Source organism: Mauremys mutica, chromosome 6, assembly GCF_020497125.1.
Source record: "Mauremys mutica isolate MM-2020 ecotype Southern chromosome 6, ASM2049712v1, whole genome shotgun sequence".
Lineage (NCBI taxonomy): Eukaryota > Metazoa > Chordata > Testudines > Geoemydidae > Mauremys > Mauremys mutica.
The window spans coordinates 112893610-112910454 of NC_059077.1; the positions used below are offsets into that span (position 1 = coordinate 112893610).

Here is a 16845-nt window from a genome sequence, read left to right on the forward strand (position 1 = left end):
CATACTGTGGGGTTCTTACACCTTCCTCTGAAACATCTGGTGCTGGTAATTGTTAGAGAAAGGATATGGGATTAGCTGGATCTCAGGTCTAATCCAGTAGGGTAATTCCTATGCTCCTAAAACATAAAAATCCATATTGCAAATACCCATGAGGTTCCCAAGGTTGTTGGGATCCAGGATTTTATTTCAGGCCCATCCTCGGTTTGGACACTTGTGGCCCCTATCTTTGAAAACTAGCCCCACAACATTCAAAGTCACATTCCAACAGTGATGTTGTACTCCCCTCCCCCACAATGCTGTTGTCCAGCTTTGTCACAGGTGTTCATGCAGTAATAAATAGGTTATTTCCTGTTGGCATTATCTATGCAGGGCCTGACATGGTTCCATCACCGCAACATTTACAAACAGAAATGTATTTCCTGGAATGAGAAAAAGGGGGAAGGTACAAGACCCAAAACCTCGTTCAGTTATGGTTCTATGCAGTGTCTCAAACAGGCTTCTTAGGATACATGCTGGACCATATCTCATTAGAACATGCTTTAATCAAGGTCTCACTTCTGGTGTCTTAATTCCAAAGGAAAAACAAAACAAAGGCAAACCAAACATGCAAAAGAATAACTGAGCTCCAGCTCCTACAATTACAAACATATTTAGACTATACAAGCTGAAGAGTTCTGCCACCTGTACCCACTCAGGGTCTGTCACATTTTGAGAGGGGTGAAATAGATTTTTGAAGATGCTAATCCATTCCTGGCATATAGATGTTAAGCCTTCCAAAGAGTGTCACAAATTCACACAATGCTCCTTTTTCATTTGGGCTTCTGATTGAGCTGAAAAGGTTTGAAAAATAAGTCATCAGCATCTAGCCAGATAATTCCCTAGCTACTGCATAGCCACAGATGCAGAAGAGCACAAAATATTCCAGCTGAGACTGCCTTCGAATTACACTCCAAGTTTTTCTCCCAATTAGCCCCTTTCTGATAGTATAACATGGCAGAGCTTTGTATATTTGTTACTTTACTAATGTCTGGTCATACCACAGCCCATCTGAAGACCCTTTAACACAAATACAGATAATATGGAATCAAGGGCAGTTGACCCAAAGCTCACTCAAGTCATCAGGAGTTTTTACATGACTTCAATCAGCTTTGGATCAAGAAAAAGTCCTACCTTTTTTTGCAGTAGAATATGGATACAGGGAACCAAAAATTGGTGGCCACATATATATGTGTAGGTTTAGGTATATATATATTACATGTGCCCAGATGCAAGTCTTGGACTACTGATCTATTTCAAATTGGAATCTAATTTCCGTAGATAAATACATGAAAAGATTCAAAACTTAAAAAAAAAAGTGACGTGAGACCAAACTGCCTTCTAAAGGCTACCGAAAATCCCATTTCAACTTGTCTGTGGGTTTAATGGGAAATGGGTTGAGTTTTGGTGTCTTCCCACGAGGTGTCACTGGTTATTTCTTACACTGATGAAGCTCCGTTGTGCTTAGTGTGTTAATATACAGATTTTTAACTGTGAAGTACCTCCCCTCCAGCTTTCCTTCAGTAAAGAGGTTCCAGCCCGGTTTCTAATTTGCAGTGTAACTGATCTTAGTGACCTATTTAAAGAGCTGCAGCTTCCATTCTGTGAGGACTTTTGCTTCTTGAAATCCTGATTATTTTTTTAAATTTGAATAAGAAATGCCTCCATGTGTGTTCTTTAATGTAAAGCTTCTCTCAAGGCCTCCATCTTACAGTATTAATGGAGGCACAGCACTACTGGTTTCCTCTCTTCACAGAAATGATCATGATGGATTGATAAGGGGAAAAGTCTTCCTCCTATATATGAGCCTGGCCTTTTATCTGTTTCACACAAAGAACCCTGTTGGAGTCCAAGGGAGATTTGCCAGCAATAGTACTGCAGGATTGATGCACTGTGCTCAGTCTGTTTATCTGTAGCCAACTGATATTTTGGGAGTAATAACAACAGGAGTAAATGCCCAAAACTTCAGGAGCAATCATTAAAAAAGTGTCAACATCTGACAGAGAACTATAGCCTGACAATGACGAGCTGTAACTGATGATGAGGCAAAGAAACCCGAGACCCTTAAAACACTTTCATCTGAATTGTCTGTGACTCTCTTGCTCAACCTGCTTACACTCATCCCCTCTACAAAACCCAAATGGAGGACAAATATACAATCACAATGCAGATGAGAAAGAGCCATTTGCCTTTTGCTGAATTCAAACCACCACAACAGAACTGCCATTGGCACCGGCTGGAATTTGATGCAGAGAATCACACCCTTATAAACAAAATCATTGACAACGGCTGGCTACAGCATCTTTATTTCTGTCGACTGGCAAAACTCTGAACAAGACACAGAAGATACAGTATAAATCCTCCCATGAAAGGAAAACAACTTATGCCGTGTTCATGCCTGATATGCTGCTCACCCTATCATTATCAACAGAGTTACACCAGGGATGAATGATGCTTTGTTTTGATAACAATAAATATGCCACATATGCTTCCAGAAACAAGAAAATAAATTCTGTGCCATTTACTATCGGCTGAACATAGATACTGATAATTTGTTAAGTGCTGTGAAAATTCTTTACATGAAATTCTCATTGTAAAACCTGAATCATTCGTAAATAATGCAAAATTTTCCACTGACCATCAGATTCATTAGGAATGTCCCAGAATGTCTAGCGTTGACATAGTAATATTTGCATTTCTGCTTCTAAGGCTTTGCATATTATGCATCGCTTGTATCTTTGAGGGAGACTTTTTGGCAGTGAGAACTGCTTGTTGTCCTAAGATATGGAAGAAAAGTTTTCACAATTAAAAAAAAAATTCTATGGAAGAAAGAATAATTTTCAAAGCAAATATGCCAAATGATTCACAATTTGCAAATATAAGAGTCCTTGCAAAACGTGCAGAAATTAACAGAATTTTTTCATACACTATTGTGTACATGGTACAATTAAGTGGCAAAATACTACAGTACCTTAACACATAGTTACAGTCGTCCCCTTGCAGAATGCTGAGTTGAACAAAACTCAGATTTCTGAAAACCAGGAAATGCACAGTTAAGGTTGCCCCAAAAATCAGCATTAATGCTGCCCTCTTTCATCAATGCCCTAATACGTCTGATGACCACACATGCCTTTATGCTGCAAACCCCACAGTTGTTGAAATGTACAGGCTTTTCACCTCCTTTTACAACCCACTCACTCTCACCCACAGTTTTCCATCTAACACTATTAAAAAGACCAAAATAGAAGTTGCCCATGGCACCTTCCTTCTATTCTCCTACAGCTGGCACCTGTCCTCATCCCTGCCTCCACCCCCACAGCTCCAACTCCTCTCCCTGTCCCCCAGTTCACCCTCTCCCCCGCACAGTCCTGTTTCCAGCTCCTCCCCACTAATACAGTATAACAAAAATGTTGGTTAGATCAGAGGCAGATTGTTCTGCTGTGTTCACAGTAAACCTCCCCATACAACATGTTATATTGTAACAGACAACTTGTAGCAAGCTAATTGAGTTATTAAACCTTTATTGCAGAGGTGTGCAATGGTTTGGACTAGAAACATCAGTGGTAGAGTATTCACAGTCTCTCAAACCACCCTTGCAGGCATAAAGTGGCTGCACAGAAAACCTCTCTGTTTTTGTTTGTTTTTTTTAAGAGGCTCATGGGCACTGTAATCCTTCCGGACTGAACATCTACGAAAGCGAAGAAATGAACATGTTCTTAAATACTATTCTCAGCTTGGGTTCCCCAAAGACTTAGAGGGTGCCAGGCAGCATCTTGGGTAAAAATTGACCAATTGAGTCCATTTTGACCTACATCACTGCAATAGTTTGATGTCTAGAAACGTTCTGAAAAAAAACCAAACACTATTTTGTGGAGGCTTAGATTTCCGGAACCCCTGGCTTCAATGACCCCAAATTTGGGTCACTAACCCTCCTCTGGTCTTCCACAAGGCATAGCAAATTTCAAGAAAATCCATGCTGTACCACTAAAATATACATAGGATTTGTATAAGGACCCAATCCTGCAAAACCTGTATGCTTAACTTGACTACTGCCATTGAAATCAAGGCAACTACTTGCTGTTGTCAAGATAAGCATGTGTATAAGAGTTCACAGATTGGGGCCTAAATCACAAACTGCCGGGAAGAGTATCTTTTTGCAGCAGGAAGTTTGGTGCACCCTTCTTCTGAGATCCAAAGCAGGGATTGGACTATATTTTGATTTTGTTATTTTGCAACACCTCAGGCCACATTCCGTAAATGCTCCCCCAGTCATGGTTCCCATTGACTTCAGTAAGAAGTCTGCATGCAGTGGCTTTTCAGGACTGAGCCCCTCCTCAGTCAAGTTTTACTGTTGGAAAACTAAAGCCTGTGGCTGTTTTGGATCCTAGCTCCATTTTACTACAGATTTTTGAGGGTTGGCCTCTGAGCTTTGCCCATCTCCAATTAAAGAAGTTCTGATTGCACAGTAGCTAGTTTCAATTCTGAGCAGCCAAAGTTCTTCCAGACGTCTCAGCACCTTATTAATTCAACACTTACACTTTTTTTACTAACTTCCATTGTGTTTTTGTTATCTCTGCTGTTAGAAGGAGGCACCATGTGGTAGCATGATATAAAGGGAAAGGTGACCCGGCTATCTGTAAAATAAATACAGAATAATGGAAGGGTACTTAAAAAAAATTCTCATGCTGAAGTGGACTCTTACACCAAATATGCAGGTTACTATAAAGCACATTGAAGTCATAGCATTTAGGGATGTTGGGAGGAATGCCACTGTAATCTATTTCTCTGGATGTACACAGCTGACGATATAAACTGGTTTTATGGAATTACTAAAACAGCTGCAGGGAAGAGATAAAGACATTTTATCATTTTAATTTGGTATCACCTACGCCTAAACATGGTGTGACAGAACTATATGGGATTATTGGAAGTAATCAGTCATCAGCTATGACCATGTTTACCAAGGCTGTTACACTAATAGACATTTCTACAGGATCTAGCTTGGAAGGGGAAAGACAGGCTTCATTTACTGCTGAAAAACTCTTAGGCTAACATGAATGTACAAAAGAAAACATTATCTTAACTGGCTATATATATAGATAGATACTTAAATATATGTATATATATTTCAGTTTTAATCTGCCCCCATTCAGTACTGTATGATTTAAACATGCCAGATTATTCACTTGAATCTGTCATCAATAGCCTCATCATAATTAACCTACTTGTATCCTAGGAGTCCTCGTTATTGAAATATAGCCATAATTTTACTTAGCACATTATGAATGTTTCATATTTTCTCATAGAAAGCATTGCAAATGGCAGTGAAACTATTTGGAATCCATTTATTTAACCTTGTCATTATCTGCTATATACAACGCAGCCCCCTGGTGTTGGTGTCATTAGGCATGACTCTAGGTAACTCAGGAGAGTGGAAAACCAGTGTCAATGAAGCCTTTCTGTAGTAGGCCTGAATGAACTAAAGTCACTCCATGTCTGACCAAAGCGCTCCCATGTTTGAACTTTAATCAACCTAACAAGCTAGCAACAGAGAATGGAATGTGTAGCAGCTAGTTATCAGTGCAACACGGATACCAGGAGGCAATAACGAGGCCTGCTTGCACCTGGCTAAGGGGGGCAGAATAACAGATCAAGGAAAGTAAAACAAGATAACTGTTCACAGAAGAGTTACTAATGAGCTAAAGTGGTTTTTGCCAAGTATGACTTAACTGCTTAATGTAATTGCTACTGTAAAGTCTATTTGCTGCATGGGAATGAAAGGTGTGGGGAGAGGGGGTAATGAGAATGCTTAGCTGAAATCAGGTATAAAGAGGGAAAAACTGCTTGTAGGGGTGTGCAGGATTTGAGATTGCTTTTTCTCCCTGGCACCTTTTTGAGCTCAAATAAACTTGGTTTGCTTCTCCACCCTGGTGTGTTAATTAGTGCGACGCACACCGGGCAACGAACCCCCACTGTTGCTGTCCTCGGGCCCTCTGGGCCGGCAACACTGGTATATGCAGTCGAAGGGAAATATCCTTCAAACAGCCATGTAACTTTACTAGACTAAGTAGCTCTATTACATAAGTGTTTGAATAATCTAGACTTAATCTTTATGGGTTTAATCATGAGCCCAGTTATACACTTGTAATGGCCAGTAATGGGGTAAATGGCCCCTTCTACTCCCCTGCATGGGGTACCCACGTCACTGGAGACTGCACAGGGAGGGAGAGCATTCCTCTTGCATACAGGTGGGCAAGCAATGGGTGGACCTTTGGCCCATGCACAGGAGCTAGCAGGAAAGAGGACTTTCCTGCAACTGCCAGACTGCCATGCTCAAACATTGCAGCACGTTTTGGAAGTCACCGGCACAGTGGGAACGCAAGCAAGTAGGTCTGTCCTCAAGAAACAGGGGGGCACCCACTCTCAGACTTCCAGGTGTCCAACCATTGCCCTTTTAAGTGGGGACCTACATATGATTCTCTTGTGACCTGGGTATTTCCAGGCTCCACGGTTCCCTGCCTTCACTGCATTACTGCCAGCAGAGACAGACTGCCTAAGCACACCTCACCACTGGAGCCGCCCCTGGGTATTGATACCACACAGCTGTTTTTATGGAAGCCTATTTTATTCTTAAAGTAAAAAAGCATTACAGAAAAAAATAAAACAAGAAAAAAACCCTATACTCTTGCTAATAAGATTACCAAAAATCACCCACCTCAACACAGATGGGCTCTGGCTGGAGCAGTCCTTCCTTTGTGTTCCTTTTTGGTCACAACTTTATCACAGTTTCAGCTCAGAACAAGTACACTCATCACATGTTTAGTCCCTCTTTATACAGGTCAGGGGTCTTTCAATCTGGAGTTTCCAGGAACAGATAATTAGTGGACCATGGGGTTTCCCCAGGGCCTAGCTTCAGAAGGGTGGATCCAAAGTGGGTCATTTGTATTCCCCTTACCCTCAGGTACTTCCTAGAAATCCTCTTCACCTGTATTGTTGTAAAAAAGCCCGTTGAAGTTCCTCATACTTCCCAGAGATTTCAGTAGTGAGTCTCCTAGAGAAGTTACATACATACATTTCCACAATAGCACATGCACAATTGCATTTTTAATACAATGACCTCAAAGGTATGAAACCTAATTGAACAAGGTGCAACCTAATTCAATAAAGTTCATTCAAGATATTATCAGTCTGTTACAGCCTAGTACGGACACACATGTTGGGGTGGTTGATTCCTTCCCATTATTCCCCCCCCCACACACACACACAGAGCTTTTCTTCCTGTATTAAGGTTAAGCCTTATAAACACAGAAATTACATATTCCAATAGACTCCTCAGTCTATGCTAGTGTCTTGCCAGGGCATCTGTGTAAATGCAGTGCAAGGCTCCAAGGGCTGAATAAAACTAGAGATTCATGGTGGAATTTTCAAGGGAACCAGAGAATTAGGTCCCCAAAGCCCTTTTAAAATTAATGCAAATTGGGTATCTAATTCATATGGGCCCCTTTGAAATTCCCACCTATAATCCTTATTTAGTACTTTAAGACTTCATTTCAAAGAATGACATTCTATTCCGGTTTAACAAAAATTCAGGAACGAGGGGCCTCGTTTATATCTGAGCAAGAGCCATTGAACAACTGCAGGTCTATGCCGAAAACCAGAGTTTCTCTGTGGCTTTTTCAGAGCACACAAGAGGGTACTATAGTTTTGAAGCAAAGATCATCACATGATGGCATGCGCAGCTGTAAAGATAACAGTACAAGCTTGCTCTGGTCCCACTGTTAGACAGAAGTTCTTCAAGCCCAGGCTTTCAGTACCTGAAAAGGGTGTAGATAAATTGAAGATAAACCATCCAAAGGATAGATGGAGCCATACCTCACCCCCTACTGCATCTCATGTGGAGAGAGGCCCTTGAGTCTGGCTTTGGAAATCCATGCTAGTCAGGATTTTCCTCCTTATACATCTTAAGTATATTTTCACACAAGCATCAGTTTCAAGATTAAAAGCAAATCAAAATGGTATGAAGATTCACATTTGGGCATAATTTCTCCCCATCTTCCCACCCACACACAGAGACAGCAAGAGAGAGGAAGGGCAGATAATTAACTAAAACAAGAACCAAGCTCTTATGTAGGGTGCAAACCTCAGTACTGATGTGCAAATGTTTATTAATAAAGTTATTATAATTTATCTAATGTTAGATTAGTACAAACTTTCTTCCACCTTTACTGAATTTTAGGAAATACGTGCAATTCTTTTCATGCACATAATATTTGGAGAATGGCAACTCACATATTTATGTTTTGGGTTACTTATATGGTTATATAAAAATTTCAAGCTAAGAAAGTTCCTTGAAAGTCCCTGTTTTCGTCACTGTGACAGATTCTCAAAGCATCAAACAAGATTACATGTCCTCAGTAGTAAGGCCTCCAAATATGTTTACACAAGCTCTGAAATGCAGCTTTACTACTTCTATTTTGCTTTAACACACTATATTATTGCCTTTTACGCTATGTTTTAAAAGATTTATACCAAGTACAAACCACAACACACGTTTACAACATATGATAGGCGCCTTTAATTGCAAGTTTTCAATGCCATAAGTGGTAGATTGTGTAGAAAATGTAAAGCTATTCTATATCTAAGAGAAGTGCTGTGTTATCAGAAGCTATAAACTAAAACATGCAAGTGGGCTGCTTTCACTCCTGTCCTCATAGATGAAAAACCTCACTTCAAACCCACAGAAAGGATTTTTAAAGACATTCTTGTTGCAAATTTTCATTTTCGTTCATTTAACTTTAAGGAAAATATGTGTAGCTGGGAAATGTTTTGGCATGTTTAATCCTATGTTTCTGCTTAAAGGTCAAAACCTTTGTTTATTCCTTAAATGCTTATGAGGGCTTGAGGTTTTTTGAGACATATATTTACAAATATTTTGTATTTAAATGAAAGCTTTGTATGATAACTACCTAATACCATTGTTACATGAATGGTGAGGTGTTTTCTATACAAATATAGCAAGGTCATGTGATGCTGTTACAAAAGAAGCCATTTGAGTATAGCATGTTTATAATAATTGGGAGACTATGGCAATGCTTAAGCAACTTCTTACCAAACCCAGGAAAAGAATTTCTCCAAAGATTGATAAAAAGAAGACAAACCTTCTTTGATGACCATGTAAATTTAAGTATCAGAGGGGTAGCCGTGTTAATGTAAATTTAAACACTTCATAAGAATTATTTAAGTTTAGGAAAACTATTTTGAGAGCTGAACTAGATTTATATAGGAAATAACGGTTGGACTCATTTGAAACAGAATTTCAGCTTCTGATGGAACTAAAAGGTTCTCAGAAAATGGACTGAATAAAAGAAAAATATTCTCATCACAAAGCCAAAGACAGTGCTGCAATACAAATAATAATGAAGGTCAAGTTTTCCAGAAGCAGTTGGTCAAGGGGAAAGAAACAAGCCTGAAACTAAAATATTAATTCAGTGTAAATCAGGCTAAGTAGACTGATCCCATTGACTACATTTTCAGGGGTACTCAAACTGGGGGGGTCTTTCTTCATGGTACTAAGAGGTAGTTGCATAAAGGGTGTCTTTGCTGTGGTGCCTCATGGGAGACATAGTCTGGCTAGGGAACTTACTCCCTCAAGATGAAGAGTTTCCTCAGTCCCTTAACTACAACTTACATGAGGCACAACACCACAATCATCATGGAGAAATATCCCGATTCAAAAATCAAATGCCTGAAAAAACAATTAAAAACTTTAATTTTGCTGCAAAAAGGTTGTTTTGACAAAAAAAATTTGACCAGTCCTAAATCACAGTAATTTTCCATTCCCCTTTATTCAACTTACATCAATATTTGGGTAGGACCAGATGGATTTTTTTTAGCTAAAAAAGATCCAAACTCACACCAAACATAAGCAAAGCCTTTCTTAATATTTGGAGAAAATTTCCCAACCCCTAACATCTTCCATTTCCACATGCCTCCTCAAATCCAGCTACCACCAGGATCAGAAGCAAAAGTGCACTAATAACTCTTCTTTGTGCTTGTTCTGTTCCCAAGCACTAGGTACCTCAGGAGGCAGTCTTTTTTTCTTGAGACTTTTAGTCCAGTTTTGCAGATCCAAGAGCTTTTGATAATGTCACCGGGATAAGAGTCAGACAAGCCTCTAAGTTCTGGGGCATTTCTGAACTGAATTTGAAGTTTGTACTTCATTGCTTATAAACATGGATTTTATTTTTTTAGAAAACCAGTCACCCTTACCAGGCAGGTTATACAGAGTTCTGGCAGCTGTAACTGCAAGCTTGCTGCAGGCATTAGCTACAAGAGGACATGAAACAAAGAATTCTGAAAACTCTCAGACGCAGCCAAGAGACTTAGGTGATATAGCAAAATGAGATGGCAAGAATGAAGTACTCTATAAATGGAAGGCATCACTTCTAAAAGGTTAAAATGTTTCTTTTTAACTTGAGAATTAAGTGCAATATCATCAGTGTCTGTAAACTACCAAAGCTTCAGTTAGACTAATGTTTGAAGCTTCACTGCGTGTCTCTTAAAGTCAATGGGACTACATTGATTTGCACCAGCTAAGGATCTGGGCCCAAAGTACTTTTCAAAAATATTCCTTCCCCTTGTTATATATTTTGTATCATCATGCAAGGACCCTTTGATAGTGGATTTGTTTATTTTGAATCAATGACCAGCCTTCAAAGCCTTAAGTGCAGAATCCAGTCCCTTTTGCATTAGTCAGTTAATTAGCCAAATCTCTAAGAACCACTGGGATGTGTGTTACACAAAACCGTCTCATAAAAAAAATCATCTCTTCTTTTACTTCAGAGTTTCACTGCCTGCTAGAATGTGGAGCAGATTATTAAATGCAGAGATTTGGAAGCTATTTTGAAGAACATCAGAGTAGTTACAATGATCAAAGGCAGGAGTATGAATGGAGGGGTGGGAGGGAAGAGATAGCTGAGGTGAAGGAAGTAGAAAGCTGCTAAAAAGCAAAAGAAATAAGGGTATAGAAATCATGGTAATAGTGATAAACAGTAGAAGGAAGAGATAAAGGACACCATACAGAACAGAGGCATGGGAATGCACAGATATGGTGAGTGTCAAAGGAGAAAAGGTTAGGACAGTAAAAGGCAAAACATTCTGCTGAAAAGATCCACTTCCACTCTCTTTGTAGGAGTCTACATTTGAGGTGGAAAACTGAATTATTCAGAAAAACAAGAACGCCGCAATGTACACAGCAGGCCCTTTGAGACAAACATTTCATCTTCTCCTGTATGCTGTACCTTGCTGAGCACACTCGCATGGTGTTCAAATAATAAACAGCCCCAAAATTAAGATAATTAACAGAAGCATCACACGTGGAAGACAGTTACGGGCAAGGGGGAGTTAGTAGGGAAAACTTATCCAGTGATTTTATTATAGTGATTAATTAGCATTAATTATCAAAAGATGTAGGGTGGCCTAGTAGATAGAGAACTGGACCAGGCCTCAAAAGACACATTCTATTTCCATCTCTGCCACTGACCTGCTTGGGCATGTCATGTCCCCTCTCTATTGCCTCAGTCTCCCCATCTGTAAAATGAGAATAATGATGCTGACCTGCTTTTGAGATCTACTGATAAAAAGCTCTGTATAAAAGAGTTACACATTGTAACAGTAATACCTCTCTCTTATTAAGCACATATCAAAGCGCTTTACAACAGGAAATAAGTATCATTACTCTCACTCTTACATATGGGTAAACTGAGGCACAAAGCAGTGACATGACTTGCCCAAGGTCAGTGGCAGAAACAGGAATAGAACAAAGGTCCCTAGTGCCCTATTTGCTTGCTGCACCGGCTCTCTTATCCTATTTTCTTGAAAACTGAGAGGAAGCTTGGTTTAGAGTAGACAGATGTTTGATTTTAAAGATGTTTTCTCTTTTAGAAGTTACACTTTTTAGTAGTGGCCCCATCCTGCAAAGGGCCTGTACACTCCAACACAGACTATGAATCACACTCAAGTCAGTAGGAATCTGCATAGACTTAAGGGTCCACCTATGCGTCCTCATATCTCATAGATGTGTAGCAGGGTACAGTCAAATCTGCTTGGAATCAGATTAAATAAATACAAATCACCTATTAGGTCACAAAGTCGGTCTCCATACAGAGTCACGATTGCTCATTATGCTACATTCTCTCACATTTTGTCCAGTCAAGCTTTTATTGTGCTAAGCAACAGGCTTCCACCACTTCCCGTGGATGATGATTCCATAGCTGAATGCACCTCTTCATCAGAAACACTTCATGACACTCAGATTACATCCTCTCTCTCTCTCTCAAAGTCATAACATTATACCTAACTGCACCTTTGTTACCTTGACAGGCAGGCTATAGTTCGATGAAGTGGACAAACTCCACTTCAGAGAAGGGCAGGAAAGAGTTAATGGTCTGTCATGAAGACAGGTGATGAAGCTGGCCCCACACCTCAACACCTACAAAACTGAGCCTATAGGGAACAGGGTAAGGTGACCACGATAGAGAGACTTTCAGCTGAGAGGACCCAGTGGGTTGGCTGAACATGCAAGCCTGAGCAAAAGGCTTGGACTGGACTTTGTTAATGAATCAATCCCTTGGAAGAGTATTGCTCTGACCCTACATGAGTCACCCACTCACACTGATTCATGTTCTTTGAACTCCCTCCATGGTTTTAGTCTCTTTTTTGGCCATGAGTTTCCTTAGAACCAAAACCAATATTCCTGGTGCACACTTGACCTGTTGTGTTGAGAGAGAGCAGGACTAACTTCTCCTTGCTCCATGACAGAAAGCCTCTGCCCATGGCATTCAGTTCCAAACCACATTGGCTTCCCATCCCGCTGTCCTACAACACTGCTCTTTAAAGAGCTGATCTTTCAAATGCACAACGTGCCATTATGTACCCTGCACCTATTTAAAGTCACTGAGAGTTGAGGGGCTAACTGCCATGTCTGCCCTCCTAAGTCTCCCCTCTCAGACTTCTCCTTCCCAATGACTGCTTTGGATTATTTTTATCTCAGTTCTATTAGTTTGCATATTGAATCTTATTTTGTTTTTCATTCAGGTATCCATCACCAGTAGACTTCGTATTATTTCTTCATTTTCATTGGTGTGCATCAATTCTCCAAATTTAGTATCACCTGTGAATTTCATTAACAGGATGTTTGCTCCAAGCCACATTCTGAGCTGGTGCTAATCAGCATAGCTCCACTGAAGTGAAAGATGTTTCTCAGCTAGTGGAAGTCAGAATTCTGTTCCTTCACTTCAATGGAGCTATGCCTAGTAGCACCAGCTGAGAATCTGATCCTTTAGTTCTAGAATGTTACTGAAGAAGTTAATTAAGATTAGAACCAACTGTCTTTTGCAGGCCCTCTCTAAAAACACCTCCATCTACCCTGCTGCTTATCATACTCCTTTGATTACAGTCCTTTTGCATCCGAAGAAGTGAGCTGTAGCTCACGAAAGCTCATGCTTCAATAAATTTGTTAGTCTTTAAGGTGCCACAAGTACTCCTGTTCTTTTTGCGGATACAGACTAACACGGCTGCTACTCTGAAACCAGTCCTTTTGTCAGTCTTCATTTCACAAAATGTGTTCCTATCCCCTCTAATTAAAATTAATGCGAAGTCGAAGTATTTCCTGAGACACTGGGCTAAATTCAATCTTGGCATTAGTGGGTGCAACTTTGATATATTTCAGTATCAATAGACAAAATGTATCAAATCATCAATACTTTACTAAAATACAAGTATTGGCACCTAGCATCAAGGCACTTGTTGATTTTCAACTTACAAATGTTTCAAGCAAAACACCCAAAGAAACTGTGCAAACTGAATGTCTCTGTATTTCTCAACTTAAAATCACTAAAAAATATTTTTCTAGAACTTCTTATTGTTCACGTCATTCCACTTTAACAACAAAACAAATCAACAATAAATCCTGGGGAAACAGAAGTGAACAAAAGCAACCACAAAGGTTCTCAAGAATACTATGTATTCAAAAAAACAAACTAACAAAAACATAACGACGTCTGGAGTAAGAATACCAAGTTCTCATATAACACTCTCCATCAGTAGATTTCAAAGCACTTTCCATTAAGATGTTAACATAGACCAAGATGAATGAGAAAAAGGTGCCACTTTTTTCACCACCTCTAGACCAAGATTATCTTTTGCATATTTAATGAACAGCAGCCAAATGGCTAAGCAATTGGCATATAAATCATTCTTTCAGTTCATCAGCTTTTCCATAGATAAGATGCTTTAGAAATCCATTTATTCAAGAAGGAAGGCTCTAGATTTCACAGTCAGCTGCTGTGAACAACCAAGCACCCAGCCAAAGACATTAGCGTAACAGCATTTAGCCTTCATCAGTAAAGCAAACACAGGAAGTAAAACAACCAACCCAGGATCAAGTAACACCATGAGGTGCAGGGAGGTATATGACCCTCTGCAACAGCCTAAAACATGACACAAACCTGAATCTCCCACCTTTCTTTTTCAGCAGTACAGAAATGTATTTCTCCTCAGAAGACAGGGAACACATAATGAAGTTCTAAGAATTCTCACCACCTGGAAGAGGAGCAGATGCAGCCAGTTCCAAAATGGCTGTTTCCTTTTGCTGCCAAATTTAAAGGGCCAACCCACTAGAAAGTTGTGGTCAAAAAGTTCCTCTAGGAGGGCAACCATACAGTAAGGAGTATTGAGGCAATAACAGAGGAACACTCTCTGGTGCCTTCAACTCACACAATGCAGTACTATGCCCATTGAGCAAGCCTACTGATTTCAGTATGTGATGCTATCGTGAAGAAACTCCCAGAGGAAAAACAATTCCTCCAGGTTATTGTTCTTTGAGAGAGTGAACTTTTAAAGTGTGCTGTGTGTTGGCATAAGGTCTGAAGGAGAGCTGTAGCCTCCTTTTTGTAAATAAATGAAAGCAGGGAATCTCAGCACTGTTCCTGAAGAAGGTCACCCTCTCAAGAAACAATAACCTGGGGAAAACATTGTTTCTTAGCTCTGCCTGTGAGCTGGGGAATAGCTGATACTTAGGGGCAGAGAAACAACCTTGTAGTTGTTTAGAGCTGATGTAAAAGAATGCCAGAGAAAGCCATTTGCAGTGCACAAGTTTTATTAGGCCTACAAAACCCAGGGACTATGCTGGATGTTCTTATAGCTAGAAGCCTTCTGTAACAATACTGTGCCCCACTAACTCACTAGTAAGGTTGGGTTCAGGTTTGCCCCAACCCCCACTCTAGTTATAAGGCATTTGATGACACTGATCTCTCCTTCTCTTTTTCCCCAACCTGAAAATCATAGCAAGTAAAAGGCCAATTTTTCTCCAGTTTGAGTCCTTTTAATGCTTTTAAAACTCAGATTGTTTTGTGGCACCTACAGTCCCATCTGACTTCTCTAGAGTGAAGTCCTGCTCCCTGCATGGAGATGCTTCCCATACAAGGCATTCTCTGTTCATGGTGTCTCCAACCATGGTAGCAACCCTAAAGTCTTGTCTACATGAACACTTAGTTTGTGGCACGCAGGAGTGTAATTTTACTCTACGCTAGCCTGCCACACACTAAAAGTATGTGACGCCCCAGCTGCTGCACACTAAAATTGCCCTACTGCGATTTAATCTACTCCCATTTCAAAGTGTGGTAAATCGAAGTGCACCGAAGAACTTTAGTGTGCAGCAGCAGAATCCACATGGACACTTAGGGGATTTCATACTAAGATGCTGCATGCTAGTTGGTGCACATATGTAAGCGGCACTAATAACATGCACATGGGACAGCTGCGCCCTTTCCATTTACATCATTGTGTGCACACACAGCACAACCTTGGAGCTCACTAAGCATGCAGCATCCCAAGTGGGTATCCCGTGGTCCTTTGCTTTACCGATGAGCTGTGTGCATTGTGGGATTTTTTTCTTGCTGTGCATTGTGAGATGAATATTGAAGTTATGTGGAATCAAACTTTGGTGTTTATAAACAGAAAGGGGTGTTTCTCTGTGGCACTTCATGCCTGGTTGACCACGGTGGCAAGTTTACAAACATAAATTTAGGGTGGGCTGGAAAGGTGCATGTTGCTCAGGGCCGGCTCCAGGCACCAGCCCAGCAAGCAGCTGCTTGGGGCGGCCAACAGTGAGGGGTGGCACGTCCGGGTCTTTGGCAGCAATTCGGCGGCGGGTCCCTCAGTCCCTTTCGGAGCGAAGGACCAGCCGCCGAATTGCCGCCAAAGACTGAAGTGGTGGCAGTAGAGCTGCAGATCACGATCGTGGCTTTTTTTTTTTTTTTTTTGCTGCTTGGGGCGGCAAAAACCCTGGAGCTGGCCCTGATGATGCTGAGATCTTTTGAAACTCACCCCTCTTTACCTTACTGAATAATGGAAAATTCCTCCCCCTCCCCCAGGATCAACTCTGATCATTAATGGTGTGGCGATTGCTCTGGTTATTCTAGGAGACTTGGGTTACCTTCTGCTTCCCTGGCTAATGAAGCCATTCAAGGATGAATTTCACAGAGGAAGGAAGTGTTTAACTATCTCTCGGTAACTGCAGTATGACACTGGAGCGTGTGTTTTACCATCCCAAAGCAAGATGGCTCTATCTTGTGGGTAGGCCAGAAGCTGCAGAATAAAAGTTGCCGAGAATAATAGTAGCACCTTGCATTTTGCACACTATTTGTGAGAGTAAGGGAGAAAAATCTCAACAATGGGTGGGAAGCTGAGGTGCAAAGACTTGCTCAGTGACATGAGCAGCCATAAAGGCATCCACTGGGAAGGGCAAAC

At 40.6% G+C, this 16845-nt stretch overlaps 1 long non-coding RNA gene across 1 annotated transcript; it reads right to left on the reverse strand.

Annotated features, from left to right (window-relative positions):
- Positions 1-4604: 4604 nt before the first annotated feature.
- On the reverse strand, positions 4605-7089 carry LOC123372337. Its single transcript, XR_006580221.1, has 3 exons — positions 6992-7089; positions 6752-6891; positions 4605-4670 (listed from the first exon to the last, which is right to left on the reverse strand). It is a non-coding gene; the product is annotated as an uncharacterized LOC123372337 (long non-coding RNA).
- Between the last annotated feature and the right edge of the window lie 9756 nt (positions 7090-16845).